Source organism: Oryctolagus cuniculus, chromosome 5 (assembly GCF_964237555.1).
Source record: "Oryctolagus cuniculus chromosome 5, mOryCun1.1, whole genome shotgun sequence".
NCBI classification, from domain to species: domain Eukaryota; kingdom Metazoa; phylum Chordata; class Mammalia; order Lagomorpha; family Leporidae; genus Oryctolagus; species Oryctolagus cuniculus.
This window is the reverse complement of record NC_091436.1, coordinates 97,799,423-97,817,726: the sequence shown is the minus strand read 5'-3', so window position 1 is coordinate 97,817,726 and position 18,304 is coordinate 97,799,423. Positions and strand designations below refer to the sequence as shown.

At 37.7% G+C, this 18,304-nt stretch overlaps 1 long non-coding RNA gene across 1 annotated transcript in view; it reads right to left on the bottom strand.

The window, feature by feature from the left end:
- Positions 1–11,775: 11,775 nt before the first annotated feature.
- Positions 11,776–18,304, bottom strand: part of LOC138849647 (uncharacterized) — a 98,650-nt gene continuing 92,121 nt past the window's right edge. Inside the window, exon 2 of the long non-coding RNA XR_011388648.1 lies at positions 11,776–12,038. This is a non-coding gene — a long non-coding RNA (uncharacterized lncRNA). The remainder of the gene's footprint in view (positions 12,039–18,304) is intronic.

Genomic DNA, 18,304 nt, shown 5'->3' with positions numbered 1-18,304 from the left:
TTACAGAATTCAACCAATAGTATTAAGTAGAACAAACAAACAAAAAAAACTACTAAGAGGGATAATGTATTAAGTTGTTCATTAACAGTCAGGGCTATGCTGATCAAGTCACCGTTTCCCATAGTGTCCATTTCACTTCAGGAGGTTTCCTTTTTGGTGTTCAGTCAGTTGTCAGCGATCAGGGAGACATATGATATTTGTCCCTTTGGGACTGGCTTATTTCACTCAGCATGATGTGTTCCAGATTCCTCCATTTTGTTGCACATGACTGGATTTCGTTGTTTCTTACTGCGGTATAGTATTCTAAAGAGTACATATCCCATAATTTCTTTATCCAGTCTACCATTGATGGGCATTTAGGTTGGTTCCAGGTCTTAGCTATTGTGAATTGTGCTGCAAGAAACATTAGGGTGCAGACCGCTTTTTTGTTTGCCAATTTTGTTTCCTTTGGGTAAATTCCAAGGAGTGGGATGGCTGGGTCGAACGGTAGGGTTATCTTCAGGTTTCTGAGGAATCTCCAGACTGACTTCCATAGTGGCTTGACCAGTTTGCATTCCCACCAACAGTGGGTTAGTGTCCCTTTTTCCCCACATCCTCGCCAGCATCTGTGAAACAAATTAAATTCTAACATAATGTTTTCTTCACTTTTTATTAGAAAAATGCTATTCTACTAATAGTAAACTAAGATAATTATTTACTTATTAATAAAAATTTTATTTTATGCATATTGTGATGAGTTAATTTTTGTGCCTACTTGACTATTCCTCATAATATCAAGAAAATTATTATATGTGTTTGACTGGGAAACTAATTATTCAAACCTACCATCTGTGGGATTATGACTGCCAGCCTCTTAGAATCCCACCCAAGAGAACAATAAAGATTATAAAGTTGGATTAGGAAGGATTTATTAATATGGGCACACTAAGCAGAAATTCATTAGTTAATGTTGCAAAGGGAATTAGAACTCTAACCAGTTGACTGGCTGACTGAAACGTGGACCAAAAATTAGCCCACAATGAGCTGTAAATGCCAGATCTGCTTTGGTTTAATGTAGAAAGGAGTTGAAATTCTTATGGAGAATAGAATGCTAGAGTGGATTTTTCAGGTAGACCTACTCACTCACACTAGGAGGGTCTAGGCATACCTTTCACTTGAACTGTAAGAAATGAATTTGTGAAGGGGGGCCAGAATCCTTGAAGAGTTCCATGGTAGCTCTTCTCTTATAGTGGGAACTATAGTCACTGAACTGGGAAACATAAATTCCATGACAGTAATTAGGTCCCAGGGCAGCAGGAGTGAAATAGCAGCACTCACAAATTAAATGTAAGATGGTTATCATTACTATGGCTCAGAGTCAAAGTAATAACAGACCTATGGTGTTGACTAGCTAATCTTGGTATTCTTAGACGTGTAATAAATATGAGGCCTACTACATTCTTACTTGAACTTTATTAGTAAGAAAGTTATAGATTAAGTAAACAAAAATCTAAATATAATAAGAGTCATAAAAACAGGGAGTCATGATCCCTCAATTAATTCCCAGACATGAGCCAGGTTAAGCCTCCCTCCCACCCACAACCATCCCATCTCCCACTCCCTCTTGCATCCCATTCACATCAAGATTCATTTTCAATTATCTTTATATACAAAAGATCAATTTGGTATATAATAAGTAAATATTTTAACAGTTTGCACCCACACAGAAACACAAAGTATAGTACTGTTTGAGTACTAGTTATAGCATTAATTCACAATGTACAGCACGTTAAAGACAGAGATCCTACATGGTGAGTAGGTGCACAGTGACTCCTGTTGATTTAACAATTGACACTCTTGTTTATGGTGTCAGTAATCAACCTAGGCTCTTGTCATGAGCTGCCAAGGCTATGGAAGTTCTTGAGTTCGCCGACTCTGATCTTATTTAGACAAGGCCATAGTCAAAGTGAAAGTTCTCTCCTCCCTTCAGAGAAAGGTACCTCCTTCTTTGATGACCTGTTCTTTCCACTGGGATCTCACTCACAGAGATCTTTCATTTAGGTCATTTTTCTTGCCACAGTGTCTTACAGGCAAAATAGATTAGGTCTTACTAAATTTTTTGCTAGTCCAGAAACCAGGTTATGAGCCTTTAAATGGAAGTGGTAGCTGGAATTTCTTGCATCATCACAATAACTAAGAAACATTTGATCTTACCTTAGATTGCCCACAATCTTTGTATCTAGCTATTTAAAATTACTTTGGTCTATGAGAAAAAGGAAATCAGCACAGAGAGTCAAAGCCATAGTTTCTGAGTAATTCCTGGATGGAACACAGACCTAATTGATGATTAGGTTACAACCCAGAGGAGGATTGCAAGCCAACTGTTTCATTAATTCATGTATTTATACATTTCTTCACTGACTCTTCCATTTGGGGGTAGAATCTATCATATCATATGCCCTGAGACTACAAAGAGAAACGCACTATAGTTTTTGCCAATATAGCGATTTATTCTGTAACATAAGAAAAAAATGAAAATGAGGAAGAACAATGAAGTATTTTATATATAAAGTGATAAGAAACAAAACATCTGGAGATGTAATGGAGAGAACAGCTAGTTGTTCCTGGCGGGAGAGATATGAAAAGCCGAAAAATTAGGTAACCTGATGAGTGAGCTGCTGCCTTAAAATTTGAACCAATAGTTTCCAACCTAATCTAGTAAATCCCTTCCAAGCTGGAGTGAGGGGATGGCTGGGAGTGAGGGCAGGGGATGGAGGAACTGAGCAGATTCCCAAAGGCATGAAACTCCCCTGCTTGTTCCCAGGACTACAAACATTTATTCTGATGAACTTAGTGAGGGAACAAATATCTATGCTTAAAAAACGACAGATAAAAAAAAGGCATTTTCTATTGGGAAGTGTAGCGAGCTCGTTGTTTGGAGTTTGGAATGCATGTATTAATAATGATTAGGTTTCCAGTCCAGGAGACTCATTTAGTTTTGCCATTAAAATGTTGGATTTTGTGAGAACATAACAACTACATGTTCAACTTCTGAAGGCGGAAAAGGGGGAATTTAGAAATAAGAAAAAAAAAGTTTAATTTCACAGCCTCTTTCACTTACTTTCTGATTTGTTTTCTTCCTTTACAAATTCACTGTACATCATTGATGCTTCAACTGCCTTTAACCCTGCTCTTCTCTAAACCATGACAGTTGAGCCTCTGTTTCTATCATTCCCTCAGGAGGCACCTGTTTCAAACATCTGCAAGTATCCATTAACCTCCCTTACTGCAAAGCTTTAAAACATACCATTCTGGTTCTCCATTGCTTCTTGCTGAAGGAAGCCCCTCCATGGTGTCACTGCACCTGTAACCAGAATTGTTTTCTGTAAAGCTCTCATTTCCTGAGTGCAGTTGGATTTCAATTCCTAGCAAGAAATCCATCTCTGTAAACTGATTTAGCTAACATTAGCCTAACACCCCATATACCTCCCAGAAGTACTTCTATTTATAATTCAAATAAATTGGTAGAATTTTAAGCAATAATGTAAACTGCAGGATACAAACTCAAGTGTTAGGAAGAAACACAATATAAAATGGTGAGCTGGCACCGTTTAGGCCTACTGGGTGGGCCTTAGAGACTGCCCAGTGAGAGTTTCCTCAAATTACTAGTGATTTTAAGAGTTTATCTTTATCTAATATTTATAACCCTCAAATTCTCTAAAAGGTCAAAGTATTTTCCACAGAATCACCTGTGGCAGTAATAACAGGAACTACGTAGTTAAAAAGGCATTGAGGTCAGACAGGAAAGGAAGGAGGAGAATCTGGTGATCTTAGTTTAAATAACTAAGCATTCCTTCCCAGAAAAAAGATCAATCCTGCGGCCTGCACCATGGCTCACTTGGTTAATCCTCTGCCTGCAGCACTGGCATCCCATATGGGTTCCGGGTTCTAGTCCCGGTTGCTCCTCTTCCAGTCCAGCTTTCTGCTGTGGCCCGGGAAGGCAGTGGAGGATGGCCCCTGCACCTGCATGGAAGACCAGGAAGAAGCACCTGGCTTCTGGCTTCGGATTCACAGAACACCGACCGTAGTGGCCATTTGGGGAGTGAACCAACGGAAGGAAGACCTTTCTCTCTCTCTCTCTCTCTCTCTCTCTCTGCCTACAACTCTACCTGTCAAATAAAAAAAAAAGAAAACAGATCAATATTTGCATTCATATTAAAATAAAATGCTACAACAAGACACAGGAAATAGCAATCTATTGAGAAGGAAATTGTGCATTAATTCATGCATTATTTACATACTTAACATTTTTATGACTTATTTGTCAAGTGTTAATTTCCTTTTAGATTAATTACATAGTGCTATTAACTCTGAAGCCCAAATAAAGATTTTTATGAAGCTTTAAAAAACCAGATTTCATCATATGTTCTCACTGATTGGTGACAACTAACCGAGCACCAAAAAGAAAACCTGTTGAAGTGAAATGAACACTATGAGAAATGGTGACTTGATCAGCCCTTGCCCTGACTGTTGATGTACAATTTAATATTTTATCCCTTTTAGTATTTTCTTCTATTTGTTATATTTAATACTATTGGTTGAATTCTGTAACTAATACACAGTTATTCTTAAGTGTTGAAACTTAACTGAAAAGTGATCCCTGTTAAATAAGAGTAGGAATAAGAGAGGGAAGAGATGTACAATTTGGAACATGCTCAAGCTGACTTGCCCCAAACGGTAGAGTTAGAAACATACCAGGGGATTCCAATACAATCCAATCAAGGTGGCATGTACCAATGCCATCTCACTAGTCCAAGTGATCAATTTCTGTTCACAATTGATCATAATGAAAGGACTAAGAGTCAGAGGGATCACATAAACAAGACTAGTGTTTGCTAATACTAACTGATAGAATAAAAAAGGGAGAGAATGATCCAACATGGGGACAGGGCTACACAGCAGACTCATAGAATGGCAGATGTCCTCAACAGCACCCAGCCCTTAAGGTATTTGGATATGGCTGAAAAGCCCATTAGAGTTTTTCAGGCATGGAAAGCCAAGACACTCTGGCAAAAAAAAAAAAAAAATGACCTAACTGAAAGATCTCCGCGAGTGAGATCCCAGTGGAAAGAACAGGTCATCAAAGAAGGAGGTACCTTTCTCTGAAGGGAGGAGAGAACTTCCACTTTGACCATGGCCTTGTCCAAATATGATCAGAGTCGGCGAACTCAAAAGGCTTCCATAGCCTTGGCAGCTCATGACAAGAGCCTAGGGTGATTACTGATGCCATAAATAAGAGTGTCAATTTGTTAAGTCAACAACAGGAGTCACTGTGCACTTACTCCTCATGTAGGATCTCTGTCCTTAATGTGCTATACATTGTGATTTAATGCTATAACTAGTACTCAAACAGTATTTTTCACTTTGTGTTTCTGTGTGGGTGCAAACTGTTGAAATCTTTACTTAATATATACTAAATTGATCTTCTGTATATAAAGAGAATTGAAACTGAATCTTGATGTGAATGGAAGGGGAGAGAGAGCGGGGGGTGGAAGGGAAGTTATGGGGTGGGGGGAAGCCATTGTAATCCATAAGCTGTACTTGGAAATTTATATTTATTAAATACAAGTTTAAAAAAAACAGATTTCAGTAAGATCTTTCTTTTAAAAAGTCATGTCTATTTATTGCATATATGTATGGTTTATTTCTGTTGTATTATAGTATTTCACATAAATAATATTTTTATAACAAATCCCTTAAAATTAATAACAAAAGTATTTTCACTTAGTAAAATATTTCCAAAAATCTTTTAAAACCTGTTACCATATGATGATTTTTTTTCACATTTTGCTTCTTCTTTACATTTTTACTAATGTTTATACTTTTGAATTACAGACTCTCTATATATGTTACTATACCTCTCAGTTCCATAAAAAAAAAACTGAAACAACTCTGTATATTCATGTAATAGGGGATTCAATATGTGAAGTATTTACTAAAACTTTTTTCTTACTAACTTATACTAAACCTTAAAGAGTTAGCTTAATTTTCCTAATTTTAATATATGAAGGTCATCTATACTTTCATAGATATATATGAATATATATACACATATATATATAAAACATACAGCATGTTTTGATATGCATAGTGACATAGTTATTATAGTCAAGCAAGCTAACATCCCCTCATTTGCACATAATTACCCTCATGGAATGTCTGTAGGTGGTAAGAACACCTAAAATCTACTAAGTTAACTTCCAGTGTTCAATACAATATTAGAGATACAGTCCTCACATTGTACCTTAGACCTCTTAGCATATACATCCTACATAGCTTCACTTTGTGCCTTTTGAGCTGCATCCCCCCATTTCCTTCTTTCCTCCCATCCAATTCTAGTAACCATGATTTTATTCTGTTTCTATATATTTACTCTTTTGTTTTAACATTTCACATATAAGTGAGATAATGGAGTAGTTCTCTTTAACTGTTTAATTTTACTTAATAAATTCTTTCAGTTTCATTCATGCCATTGTTAATGGAGAGATAGATAGATAGATAGATAGATAGATAGATTTCACCCTTTATCTACTCATTCATCAACAGACACATAGGTTGCTTTCATATCTTAGAGTTGTGAATAATGCCACAGTGAACATGAGAGGGCAGGTATCTTTACAAGGTTTACATGATTTCATTTTTTTGCATTTATCCCTAGAAGAAAGATTGCTGGGTTATTACTAACATCCATATTATAACTTCCTATAATTAGCTGCATCGAGTACAGGCTTACTACTTATCCACGCTTCCCCAAAATCTGTTATCTTTTATTGTTTTCATAATTGCTACACTAACAAGTATGATATGGTATTTCACTGTGCTTTTAATTTGCATGTTCCTCATTATTAGTGACTTATATCATCTTTTCATATATCTATTGGCCAATTTTGTCTTCTTTAATTATATACTTATTAATTTCCTTTTATTGGGTAATTTATTTATTTAGCATAGAGTTGTGTGAATTATTTACATATTTTCGATATAATCCCAGATATTTGGCTTGAAAAATTTTTGTCCAATCTGTAGATGACCTTTACAAATTGTTGATTATTTCCTTTGCCATAGAGAAGCTCTTGAGTTTGGTGTACTCCCATTCATTTTTGCTTTAGTTGCCTAAACTTTTGATCAAACAATCATTTCCAAAGCAATGTCAAGGAGAATTTTAATTGCCAATCTTTCGATTCTTCACTCATTTTGTAATCTGTGATGTCACTGAAGCTGAATGCTTGCCCTGTGAGCAATTACTCCTTGCTCAAAGAGCAATTTAGATTTTAGTAAAATAATGTGAGACAATATTCAATGGTAGTAAAATGGCTCGTTTTAGACTTCACCTTTGAGTTATTATTTATGTAGTTATGAAACCCTGTGTTCAAGTGGAATTATCTCAAGTGAAACACTTGAACTCTAAAGAATCACCTCTTTTAGCCCAAATTAAAATAATTTTTTCTTTAAAGTTCAAAAAGAGAAAGAAATCAAAAGAAAATACATAAACATATATTACTAAGGTGTGTAATTTTGTTTACTCAGCTACATCACTGCAATCATCTGAAATACTGTGATGGACAAGCTAAATCTTTGGATAAGACTGACAAAAAAAACTTTGATTAGCCACCACTACATATGCAGTCACTGAAAGAAATAAATAGCAAGAAATTTTATCTTTCTCAATTATGAGTGTATAAAAAGGATGTCTTTTCACTTATTGAAGAAGTTTCAGCATTCTTACACAAACAGTGCTTACACTAAGTCAATGAATATTGTGTAACACACTTTTGTGGAATCAAATTTGCAAAAAAAAAAAAAAACCCATAAAATGAATTAGAACTCTCTAAACTCTTTACACAGCTTGCATCTCCAATATTGAAAATAATGCAAAGATGAAATAGATAGCATGGTGAATAGTAAAACTAGTGAGGACAATATAAAAATATGGAGAAAAAATTTTTTAAAGAAAACAAAAAACCTAGAAAGAAAATGTGTCATTATGAGGAAAGGTTTTACAGAGATAATGGGTAGCAGGCAGCACTTAAAGTAGATAACGAAGCAGCTACCTCTTAATATCTGTCCAAATATCAACATGTGCATTTTGAAATTTTGGATGTCAATGAATAGCTCCTTTTTTTTTCTTCTAGATCATGTCTGTCTTTGAAGAATATTTTCACATTCTTCAATGATTTGATAGATTCTTTCATGATTTGACACACACAGACATGGGCACTCTCTAATACATAGTCACGTCTTCTGTACCATGCTGCTACATTGTTTTCAGTACCCAAAAAATCCATTTACCATGTACTCATGCAGAGACCATTGATTTGGTGGAAACAATTCTGAGGATGGAAGAGCAACACAATTGCTTTGGTATACTTTTATCCTACTGTGTACATAATTATTTTCAAACCATGAGTAACTTCACTGCCATCTTCAGACAACTGGATTTAACTCATTAAGAGGTCATAGAATTTCATCATCTGGAAGAAATGTCAATGTAGACAACTAACAAATTTTCAAACTGAAGTTTTTATCATTGCTGTATTTCATGATCATTCTTCTCCATAGGATTCAGCTCTCTCTCTAGCTTAAATAGCTTTTTTTAAAAATGAAAGTTGCCGTTTTCAGGATTTCAACAGTTTATTTGTGTTTTTGGAGATTACAGCAGTTGAGATCATGCATTTTGAGAATATGATCAGCACTAATATTAACAATACTTTCCCGGGTATAAATACCTCAAGGTCACGATGTGTAATGTTGTTGATGCCTTGTTGAATTCAGTTTGCTCGTATTTCATTGAAGATGTTTACATCCATGTTCATCTGAGATGTTGGTCTATAGTTCTTTCTAAAGATATTAATTTTTCGAAAGGCAAGAGTGACAGGGAGAGAGTTTTTTTTTTCAAGATTTATTTTATTTGAAAGGCAGAGTTACAGAGAGAGGTAGAGAGAGAGAGAGAGAGAGAGTCTGAGAGATCTTCCATCCACTGGTTCACTTCCTAAATGGCTGCAATGGCTGGAGTTGGGCCCATCCGCAGCCAGGAACCAGGAGCTTCTTCCAGGTCTCTCATATGGATGCAGGGGCGCAACCACTTAGGCCATCCTCTGCTGTTTTTCCAGGCCATTAACACAGAGCAAGATCAGAAGTGGAGCAGCAGGGACTCAAACTGACATCTAGATGGGATGTCGGCACTGCAGGAGGATGCTTAACCTACTTTGCCACAGCACTGGTCCGTGGTCTATAGTTTTCAATTCTTGTGATGTCTTTGGCTTTGATGACCAGTGTGATACTAGTCTCATAAAAATGAGTTTGGGAGCATTCTCCCTCATTCCATTTTTTGGAAAAGTTTAAAAAGGATTTGTATTAATTCTTTGAATATTTTGTAAAATTCAGCTGTGAAACCATCTGGTTCTTGATTTTTCTGTGTCAGGAGATTTTAAATTTCTATTCCAATCTGTTGTTATTGGAGTTCTTGGAATTTCTATTTCCTCCTGCCATAGTGAATTTTAAAGTTATAAACAATATTCTAAAATCAATTGATTGAATATGAGAAGTCTTAAATGGTTAAGAAAGACTATTTCTTCAGAGAGCTAAAATATGTTTGTGAGCAGAATTTATCAAATATCTACTCTGTAATATTAGGATTCTTCAAAATATTCATGGAAAATGCATATTTTGATAAAACTATGCATGGATTTCAAATTTTTTCACTAAAGTAAAATTATTTTTAATTACATTGTCCATAAATTTTTGAAATAGTCTGGTATTTACTGACAACAAATAAGTGCTCATTTCATTTTTAAATTAAAAAGAATCATATTTTAAAGTCTTTCTCTGTGCACATTCTAATTTTGATGTTCCTTTCCTTTTTTGAACAGAAAGGACTGTCAGATAAGAAACATGAGATTTTAGACTGTTTCTTTCCTCCATTTCTATGATTTTGAAACCATAAGTAAAGTTATTCTTTAAAATGCAAGGCTTCACAGGTTCATATAATATGTGAGCATTAACTTCAAGTTCTTGCATATTTTATGTAATTAAATAAGGCAGACATAAATTGTATAGTCTCTTTCCATAACTTTAGTACAGCTTCATCTCTGTTAAACATACATGATTCTCCATGGATTGTGATGAATCACAATGAGCTTCAGTGAAATATTCCATCTCTTAACATCTATTTGGGAGACCAATGCATCCCTAACACATAGTCCTCAAGCAGAGATTTTCATCCTAAGTAATCCAAAGATAAAGTAGAAGTTTAGGACAGAATAGACTGTGCCAAGAATCACTCCTGCTTGACTTTAACCTACCTAAGTCAATTATAGCACATACACATAGGTTTTTTCTAAATTCCTAATCAGGGAATCTTGGTTCCTTGGCATTTTCCCAAGTAATTTTGTTCTTGATGGAATGGAAATATCAGGTTTTCAAGCCAACGAGATGTGTGTTTGAACACAAATTCTGACATTCACAAGCAGATTACATACTATTATTTTACTTTTGATAATCTATAAATCAAATGTCTACCTTACAAGGCTGTGATAAGCATACTGTCTCACACCATGCCTGGCTTACAATAGAGGCTTGGAAAATCAGTAGCATCAGGTATTAATGTTAGTAGTAAGAGCAGCACTCGTATTGGAAGGTGGTGGTGGTGGCGGTGGCGGTATTAGTAAAAGTAGTAATAATTGTTGGTACCAGCATTACTGGTAGTATGATTGAGAGAGGGTGTGGGTGATCCTGTGCCTGGCTGGAAGACAGCCTGCCTAGCCTATGCAGGAGGTCAAGAGGGCATGGCACATCATGCCCCACAGGAAAATCCCTGATTGAGGACTCAGCACACTGAGACCCACATATGAACTGACTGCTGGCAGGCAGCAGGGACCGCAGGCACATTTTCCTCACCGCTTCCTGTTGAGGGGCCTTGTCATTGTCAGCTAGATAAACAGCTCCTGGATGTGGTCCAGACCCACAGGACCACCTTGAAGTTTACATGGGCCTCATGACCATCAAGCTGATTGGAGAAGCATAGAGGCGCCAGGATCAGCTTTATCCTATAGAATTAGTGTTGCTACCCTGAGCTAGCTACTCCCTTTCGCCTGCCCTATAAAAGCTGTGCCTAACTGCTACTACAGGAACATGTTCACTGAAACTGTCTCTGGTGCTTCTTGTTGAAGAATGCTGTGGCCCTACCGTCCTGACAGTGTGTGCCTTGCGGGACAAGCCCACAGAGGAGGTAAAACACGTCTGTCTATTTTCACATGTTGAGATAATGTAAAAGAAATAAACTAACTGAAAAGGAAGACTCAAAACTTGTGGAATTCTTATGCCAATGCTCAAGAAAATGGGATTGAAAATAGGTTGGAATTACCAGGGAAGATCTGAAAAAGAAATGTGAAAGGACCATTGGTTATCAAGAGAAGAGCAATTGATTAGAAAGTGTCAGGATAGCAGTACAATCTATATAGGAGGGTTAGCTAGCAGAATTTTAAATTGGGGAAATCAGCAATAAGCTCTAGAGGCAAGTTTTCTTTGCTGATACTTTGCCCATGCTAATGGCATTTTCATTTTCCTTAGATTAATAAATGAAAGAATAAAGGCCTTCCTCAACCTTAGTGAATATTCACGAATATTTCAAGTGAGATCACACAAGGAACTCTAATTGCTTCAACGTCATCAATTGCAACTGAGAAGCTCATATGTATATTTTAGGTATAACATTTAGAAATACATCTACTTGCAGCCTTTAATTTTAAGGTTTATTTTATTTACTTAAGAGGCAAAGTTAAAACAGAGAGAGGGAGAGATAGAGAGATTTTCCATACACTGTTGTACTACCCAAATGGCAGCAATGTCCAGGGCTGGGTTGGTCCAAAGGCAGGAAGCAGGAACTTCATCCAGGTCTCCCATGTGAGTAGCAAGGGCCCAAGTACTTGGGCCATCTTCCTCCGCCTTCCCAGGTGCATTAGCAGGGAGCTGAATCAGAACTGGAACAGCTGAAAAACAAACTGGCACCCGTATGGGATGCTGGTGTCACAGGCAACAGTAAAATCAACAGTGCCACTATGTCAGCCCCCACTTCCATACTTAAAGAAATCCATCAAATAGTTTATCAGATAGAGCTTCTCTTTCCTGGGATTAATAATACATAGCAAGTTAGAATACTCAATTCAATTTGATTGAATAATGACATGTATTCTGATAACCCACTTTTAAATTATTACTCATAGTTCCAAATAGTTATGTTGAGAAACTCAGCAGGACTTGATTAACTTATTACAAATAAATAACCATATCTGGATGCAAACTCTCAGTAGCTTTGCTTAATATGAAACTATCGGGGCTGGTGCTGTGGCCAGCTGCAGTGCGGCATTCCATGTGGATGCTGGTTCGAGTCCTGGCTGCTCTTCTTGCTATCCAGCTCTTTGCTGTGGCCTGGGAAAGCAATGGAAGATGGCTCACGGCCTTGGGCCTCTGCACCTGCGTAGGGGACCTGGAGGAAGCTCCTGGCTCCTGGCTTCGGATCAGCACAGTCCTGAAGTTGCAGCCAACTGGGGAGTGAATCATCGGATGGAAGACCTCTCTCTCTCTCTCTCTCTCTCTCTCTCTCTGCTTCTGCTTCTCCTCTCTCTGTGTAACTCTGACTTTCAAATAAATAAATAAATAAATCTTTTAAAAAAATGAAACCACCTATTTGAACAATGTCAAAGGGTCAATTTATATTAAAATTATGCCTTTCAATTATAGCTTCTAAAGTATTAAAGAATATAATGTCAAGCTACTTCATTTTTTATTACCATTCTCCTTATTCTAAGGAAAAGAATGCAGTCCTTACTTTTTCAGTTACCCATTCTTTGTCTTTCTCTACCCTGATTCTTTCCATTAACAGGTAAGAATACCTATACACATACACCCTTCTTTTTTTTTATTTTACTGATAGAGTTAGACTGTGAGAGAGACAGAAAGGTCTTCCTTCCATTGGTTCACCCCCCTGCAAATGGCTGCTACGGCGATCTGAAGCCAGGAGCTGGGTGCCTCTTCCTGGTCTCCCATGCAGGCGCAGGGGCCTCCACTGCTCTCCTGGGGCACAGCAGAGAGCTGGACTGCAAGAGGAGCAACCAGGACTAGAACCCAGTACCAATATATGATGCCAGCACCGCAGGCGGAGGATTAACCAAGTGAGCCACAGCGCCGGCCCCACATATACCCTTCTACATTTAACTATTTTCATCTTTTCCAGGTATCCTCACTCTTCACTTTTGCATGTGTCCTCACTTCCACTTTATGAATAAAGCCACTTCAGCTTGATTTATACCATATTGTTTCTCTGTGTCTATTTCTAATAAAGCCATCATAAATTACTTAACAATTTTGTATATTCTGAACATATCTTCTATATGATAGGTATCATGGACATAAAGGTGTATTGATTTTAGTTCAGTGAATTTGTAGAGTAGTAAGGAAAATTGCCTTCCCTTAGACTCCCTGTATTGGTTTCTAATTCACCACTCATGCGTAAGTTTTGACTTTTAAAAACCTAAATCAATCTTTTTTTTTTAACTTTAATGAATATAAATCTCCAAAGCTTATGGATTACAATGGCTCCCCCACCCCATAACTTCCCTCCCACCTACAACCCTCCCATTTCCCGCTCCCTCTCCCTTCCATTCACATCAAGATTCAGTTTCAATTCTCTTTATATACAGAAGAGCAGTTTAGCATATATTAAGTAAAGATTTCAACAGTTTGCACCCACACAGAAACACAAAGTGAAAAATACTATTTGAGTACTAGTTATAGCATTAAATACAATGTACAGCACATTAAGGACAGAGATCCTACATGAGGAGTAAGTGCACAGTGACTCCTGTTGTTACTTAACAAATTGACACTCTTGTTTATGGCCTCAGTAATCACCCTAGGCTCTTGTCATGAGTTGCCAAGGCTATGGAAGCCTTTTGAGTTCACCGACTCTGATCATATTTAGACAAGGTCGTAGTCAAAGTGGAAGTTCTCTCCTCCATTCAGAGAAAGGTACCTCCTTCTTTGATGCCCCGTTCTTTCCACTGGGATAGCACTCGCAGAGATCTTTCATTTAGGTCTTCTTTTTTTTTTTTTTTTTTGGACTGAGTGTCTTGGCTTTCCATGCCTGAAATACTCTCATGGGCTTTTCAGCCGGATCCGCATGCCTTAAGGGATGCTGTTTAGGACATCTGCTCTTCTATGAGTCTGCGCAAGATACAGGGTGTATCTTGCTTCCCATGTTGGAATGTTCTCTCCCTTTTTTATTCTATCGGTTAGTACTTGCAGACACTAGTCTTGTATATGTGATCCCTTTGACTCTTAGTCCTATTGGTATGATCAATTGTAAACAGAAATTGATCAACTGGACTAGTGAGATGGCATTGGTACATGCCACCTTCATGGGGTTGAATTGGAATCCCCTGGTATGTTTCTAACTCTACCGTTTGGGGCAAGTCACCTTGAACATGTCCCAAATTATACATCTCTTCCCTCTCTTTTTCCCACTCTTATATTTAACAGGGATCACTTTTCAGTTAAGTTTCAACACTTAAGAATAACTGTGTATTAATTACAGAATTCAACCAATAGTATTAAGTAGAACAAACAAAATAAAATACTGAGAGGGATAACGTATTAAGTTGTTCATCAATAGTCAGGGCAAGGGCTGATCAAGTCACCATTTATCATAGTGTCCATTTCACTTTAACAGGTTTCCTTTTTGGTGCTTGGTTAGTTGTCACCGATCAGGGAGAACATATGATATTTGTCCCTTTGGGACTGGCTTATTTCACTCAGCAAACTGTTTTCCAGATTCCTCCATTTTGTTGCAAATGATCGGATTTCATTGTTTTTTACTGCTGTATAGTATTCTAAAGAGTACATATCCCATAATTTCTTTATCCAGTCTATATTGATGGGCATTTAGGTTGATTCCAGGTCTTAGCTATTGTGAATTGAGCTGCAATAAACATCAATGTGAAGACAGCTTGTTTGTTTGCAATTTCATTTCCTTTGGGTAAATTCCAAGGAGTGGGATGGCTGGGTTGAATGGTAGGCTTATCTTCAGGTTTCTGAGGAATCTCCAGACTGACTTCCATAGTGGCTTGACCAGTTTGCATTCCCACCAACAGTGGGTTAGTGTCCCTTTTTCCCCACATCCTCTCCAGCATCTGTTGTTAGTAGATTTCTGAATGTAAGCCATTCTCACCGGGGTGAGGTGATACCTCATTGTGGTTTTGATTTGCATTTCCCTGATTGCTAGTGATCTTGAACATTTTTTCCTGTGCCTGTTGGCCATTTGGATTTCCTCTTTTTTAAAATGTCTATTGAGGTCCTTGGCCCATCTCTTAAGTGGGTTGTTTGTTTTGTTGTTGTGGAGTTTCTTGATCTCTTTGTAGATTCTGGTCATTAATCCTTTATCTGTAGTGTGGTTTTCGAGTATTTTTTCCCATTCTGTTGGTTGCCTCTTCACTCTCCTGACTGTCACTTTTGCAGTACAGAAACTTCTCAATATGATGCAATCTCAACAGTTAATTTAGGCTTTGACTGTCTGTGCCTCCTGGGTCTTTTCCAGAAACTCTTTGCCTGTGCCAATATCTTGAAGGGATTCTCCAATGTTCTCTAATAATTTGATGGTGTCAGGTCGTAGATTTAGATCTTTAATCCACGTTGAGTGGATTTTTGTGTAAGGTGTAAGGTAGGGGTCTTGCTTCATGCTTCTGCACGTGGAAATCCAATTTTCCCAGCACCATTTATTGAATAGACTTTCCTTGCTCCAGGGATTGGTTTTAGATCCTTGATCAAATATAAGTTGGCTGTAGATATTTAGATTGATTTCTGGTGTTTCTATTCTGTTCCATTGGTATACCCATCTGTTTCTGTACCAGTACCATGCTGTTTTGATTACAACTGCCCTGTAGTATGTCATGAAATCCGGTATTGTGATGCCTCCGGCTTTGTTTTTGTTGTACAAAATTGCTTTAGCTATTCGAGATCTCCTGTGTCTCCATATGAATTTCAGCATCATTTTTTTCAGATCTGGGAAGAATGTCTTTGGTACCTTTATTGGTATCGCATTGAATCTGTAAATTGCTTTGGGCGAATGGGCCGGCGCCGCGGCTCACTAGGGTAATCCTCCGCCTAGCGGCGCCGGCACACCGGGTTCTAGTCCCGGTTGGGGTGCCGGATTCTGTCCCGGTTGCCCTTCTTCCAGGCCAGCTCTCTGCTGTGGCCAGGGAGTGCAGTGGAGGATGGCCCAGGTGCTTGGGCCCTGCACCCCATGGGAGACCAGGAAAAGCACCTGGCTCCTGGCTCCTGCCATCGGATCAGCGCGGTGCGCTGGTTGCAGCGTGCCAGCCGCGGAGGCCATTGGAGGGTGAACCAACGGCAAAGGAAGACCTTTCTCTCTGTCTCTCTCTCTCACTGTCCACTCTGCCTGTCAAAAAAAAATTTTAAAAAAAATTGCTTTTGGGAGAATGGACATTTTGATGATGTTCATTCTTCCAATCCATGAGCATGGAAGATTTTTCCATTTTTTGGTATCCTCTTCTATTTCTTTCTTTAAGATTTTGTAATTCTCATCATAAAGATATTTAACATCTTGGTTAAGTTGATTCCAAGTTATTTGATTGTTTTTCTTGCCTTTCTGAATGGGATTGATCTTAGAAGTTCTTCCTCAGCCGTGGCATTGCCTGTGTATACAAAGGTTGTTGATTTTTGTGCATTGATTTTATATCCTGCTACTTTGCCAAACCCTTCTATGAGTTCCAATAGTCTCTTAGTAGTATTCTTTGGATCCTCTAAATAAAGAATCATATTGTCTACAAAGAGGGATCGTTTGACTTCTTCCTTCCCAATTTGTATCCCTTTAATTTCTTTTTCTTATCTGATGGCTCTGGCTAAATCTTCCAGAACTATGTTGAATATCAGTGGTGAGAGTGGGCATCCCTGTCTGGTACCAGATCTCAGTGGAAATGTTTCCAACTTTTCCCCATTCAATAGGATGCTGGCTGTGGGCTTTTCATAAATTGCTTTGATTATGTTGAGGAATGTTCCTTCCATACCCAATTTGCTTAGAGTTTTCATCATGAAAGGGTGTTGAATTATATCGAATGCTTTCTCTGCATCTATTGAGATAATCATATGGTTTTTCTTCTGTAGTCTGTTAATGTGGTGAATCACATTGATTGATTTGCAAATGTTGAACCATCCCTGCATACCAGGGATAAATCCCACTTGGTCTGGGTGGATGATTTTTCTGATGTGTTGTTGTATTCAATTGGCGAGAATTTTATTGAGGATTTTTGCATCTATGTTCATCAGGGATATTGGTCTGTACTTCTCTTTCAATGCTGCATCTTTCACTGTCTTAGTGATTAAAGTGATGCTGGCTTCATAGAAAGAATTTTGGAGGATTCCATCCTTTTTGATTGCTCTGAACAGTTTGAGAAGAATTGGGGTCAGTTCTTCTTTAAATGTCTGGTAGAATTCAGCAGTGAATCCATCTGGTCCTGGGCTTTTCTTTGTTGGGAGGGCCTTTATTACTGTTTCAATTTATGTCTCAGTTATGGGTCTATTTAGGTTTTCTATGTATTCCTGGTTCAATTTAGGTAGGTTGCCTGTGTCCAGGAATCTATCCATTTCTGATAGGTTTCCCTGTTTGCTGGCATACAAGTCCTTGTAGTAATTTCTGATGATTCTTTTTATTTCTGTGGTATCTGTTGTTACATTTCCTTTTTCATCTCTGATTTTATTGATTTGGGTCTTTTCCCTTCTTTTTTTAGTTAGTTGGGCCTATGGGGTGTCGATTTTGTTTACTTTTTCAAAAAACCAGCTCCTCGTTTGGCTGACTTTTTGCAATTATTTATGGATTCAATCCTGTTGATTTCTTCTCTGATTTTAATTATTTCTCTTCTCCTACTAGATTTGGTTCTGGTTTGCTGCAGTTTTTCTAGATCCTTGAGATGCATTGAAAGCTCATTTATTTGGGGCCTGTCCAATTTCTTGATGTAGGTACCTATTGCTATAAAATTTCCTCTCAACAATGCTTTTGCCGTATCCCATAAGTTTTGATGTGTTGTTATCCTCATTTACTTTCAGAAAGTTTTTGATTTCTCTTTTGATTTGACCCAGTGTTCATTCAGGAGCATGTTGTTCAGTCTCTTTCTGTTTGCATATGCTCTAGGGATTCCTGAATTGTTAATTTCCAACTTCATTCCACTGTGGTGTGAGAAGCTGCATGGTATGATTC